Raw genomic sequence first — 3,350 nt, 5'->3', positions numbered from 1 at the left:
AACTCACTCTGTAGACCAGGCTGGCCTTGAACTCAGAAATCTGCCTGCCTCTGCCTCCTGAGTGCTGGGATTAAAGGCGTGCGCCACCACGCCCGGCTCCACAGAACTGTTTCAATGGCCACTAGCAACCTCAGAGTTGCTTTTGCGTGCTGATATATATATCACATAAACTTGACAAGATTGATCCTACTTTCTAGGGCCAGCAGCTCCTTTAGGGTCAGAGAGAAAGTAAGGTTAAGATTACCACGAGGTTACTTTCACTCTCCACTGGAATGACTATGCCCCCAGTTACCTAATTTCGGGAAGAGTGCAGGACAGGTTCCAAGGACAAAACTGGACTGCAGCTTCTCCTCATTGGCAGCTTCTCTACAGCACAGTTCCTCCCTGACTTCTTCCTAAGCAGACCCTAGTAAACAAAGAACTAAGAAATACTATAATTGCTATCTCTCAACTATCCTGGTACAGGGAGCTGTCCCCGGATGTGGACCGAGAACCTGCACCCCCAGAGGTGTTATTCTGACTAAATTCTATGAAGGGAGTGAGTGGGTGCAGGGCATTAAATACTACAATGAAAACGGGAGCCACAGGCCCCCATCTGCAGCTACAACTTAAACTTAAGATCCTAACGTAGTCAGTGTGGCTGGTGCTGGGGAGGGTGCAGGAGGCAGGAACACTCAGGGAGGGTGTCAGGATAGGAATCTGCCTCCTCGCCTTACTTAACTTCTTCACCTTGCCCTGAGCAACCACAGCTTCCATGGCTTTACCCACGGTCTCCTCATCTCCCAGGGACTGCATGGGTTTGACGGGCTTGTCCAGTTCATAGACAATGGGAGTGCCCTCGGGCAGGTTCAGCTCCGTGATGGCCTCTTCAGAGAGACGCTCCAGATGCTTGGAGATGCCCCGAAGGCTGTTGCCTTGGGCGTCAATCAGGACCCTTCCCCTCCTTTATCTGGGGGACAACTTCTTCATCCTAGAAGGGCGGTGCTCTGGCAATAGTATCCTTCAGGCTCTCACAGGAGGGTAGCTGGTCCTCAGTAAGGTCTGTGCACCTGCGATCCTTGATGATGTTGCTGTAGAAGGGGGTGATCAGGCTCCATGGGAGGCGGTGGAACATCGTAAGATCGTCTTCGGATCTTTACCTGGGCCTCACTGTGCTTAGCAGCATTTCCCTTTAGTGAGACCCGTTAGACCCCCATAGTGTTTCTCATAGAGGCGCCAAGTCCTGACCATTGGCAAACACATCTGATCAACGACATCCAGGACTGTCCAGAGGGTCCGGATTGCTCTCTTCTGCACAGAGGTGAAGCAGATGTCAAATTCATAGCCAGCATCTCGCAACGCCTATTCACCCCACTTCGCCTCCTCGTGGCCCACTAGGCTCAGGTCTGCAGTGGCGTTGTACCAGCCGCTGAAGCGGTTCTCCAAGTTCCAGGTGCTCTCGCCAGGCTGAATCAGCACCAGCTCGTAGGCAGCCATGGCGACCGGCAGAGGACGCGGCAGCAACCTGAAATCGTCTTTATAAGTAACTTGGCACTTGTCCTTTTCATCTCTTGCTTCGCTGCAACTTACTCTGCACTGTTGTCATTATAAGTACAATATGAAGTGCACAGTGTCCTATTTGTGGTTATAAATATCTCATGTGTAAATATCTCATAGAATTCTTTCCCTAGACTTGGGAGTCCCCCTCCCCATCCCTCCCTGTCCCCTGCCCACCCCCCTTCGTTTTTTTTTTGAGACAGGGTTTCTCTTTGTACCCTTGACTGTCCTGAAACTCACTCTGTAGACCAGGCTGGCCTCGAACTCAGAGCTTCAACTGCCTCTGCCTTGTGAGTGCTGGGATTATGGGTGTGTGCCACCACCATCCAGCACTGTATGTTTTCTATAACTTTAGTTTATTAGAATTTATTTTACTAGTTTATTGTAATTAGTTTTACTCACCTTTTATTGCTAATTTTCTCACCCCAGTTATCCAGGCTTCATCCACATCTCGGACTGAGTTCTTTTTCTTTCATCTGTTTATTTGAATCCTTGTTGGAGCATTTCACAAGAGTCTTCTTTCTTTTCTCCTTCCTCCTGCCCTCTTCTCCTCCTCTCCCTTCTCCCCCTCTCCCTTCCCCCCCTCTTCCTTCTCCTTGAAGTCCTCTGCGACCTCCCCCTCCCCCCGTACCACTTCTTCCTCTAGCCCTGGAGTTTCCATCTTGCATCTTGTAAGGGCTAGGCATGTATCCACAACCCAGCCATTGGTTATCTCTAAAGCTACACTTCTGAATCCTTCCTTGAATTTACTGCAAACACTTTAATATCTTCAAATCATTTAAGAATTATTAACTTTTGCAAAGAATTATGTCACTATTTTTTTTCAATTTTGGCTTTATGTTAAAAGTTGGGATGGAAATCTTTTCTGGTTTTACATGGAGGTATAGTTAGTGAATAAACTTCTCTTCAAGATCTGATTCACAGCATCATTCAGAGAAGAAAGAAGTCACTGTAATAAAAACACTGTAGTTAGGGGGCTGGAGAGATGGCTCAGTGGTTAAAAACATTTTAACCATAGTCAATAACACCAAAGCTAGACAGAGATTGAAAGACTATTTAAGCAACTATTATCCCTGGGCAGTGCATGTCTTTAATCTCAGCACTTGGGAGGCAGAGACAGGTGGGTCTCTGTGAGTTTGAGGCCAGCCTGGTCTACCTAGTGAGTTCCAGGACAGAAAAACTTGTCTCAAAAACAAAAAACAAAACAAAACAAACAAAAGAACCAAATAAATAAATAAATAAATAAATAAATAAACAAGCCACCAGTAACTTACAAAGGAAAAGAACAGAGGTTGGGCTGTAGAATGCTTGTGTAACAGGCTCAAAGCCTTGCGCAATCCCCTCAGAATCAGATGCAGTGGCACATGCCCAAAATCCCAGTACTTGGGAAACAGGATTGAGGGGTCAATGTCATTGTTGGCTACACTGTGATCTCAAGACCAGACTGACTACATGAAGACCAGGCCTCAAAAAGGATAAAAAAATATAGGATAAACTGTGAAAAGAATCAATAAAGGTAAAAATATCACTAATAACATAATTAAATACAGGAGGGGACAGGGATGGGGAACAAGAAAACAGGAGCCAGGTTAGAGAAAATGAAAAAAGGGGAGGAAGTAAAAATACGAGGAACAAGAGAAACGAGCATTGTCGTAGTCAGGGTTTCTATTCCTGCACAAACATCATGACCAAGAAGCAAGTTGGGGAGGAAAGGGTTTATTCGGCTTACACTTCCACATTGCTGTTCATCACTGAAGGAAGTCAGGACTGGAACTCAAGCAGGTCAGGGAGCAGGAGCTGATGCAGAGGCCATG

At 46.6% G+C, this 3,350-nt stretch overlaps 1 pseudogene; it reads right to left on the bottom strand.

The window, feature by feature from the left end:
• Window positions 1–447: 447 nt before the first annotated feature.
• On the bottom strand, window positions 448–1,476 carry LOC110332997 (annotated as a pseudogene).
• Window positions 1,477–3,350: the final 1,874 nt, after the last annotated feature.

The sequence above is a fragment of the Mus pahari genome, chromosome 15, assembly GCF_900095145.1.
Source record: "Mus pahari chromosome 15, PAHARI_EIJ_v1.1, whole genome shotgun sequence".
Taxonomy (NCBI): Eukaryota; Metazoa; Chordata; class Mammalia; order Rodentia; family Muridae; genus Mus; species Mus pahari.
The sequence above is the reverse complement of the archived record's forward strand: the minus strand, read 5'-3'. Positions and strand labels throughout refer to the sequence as shown.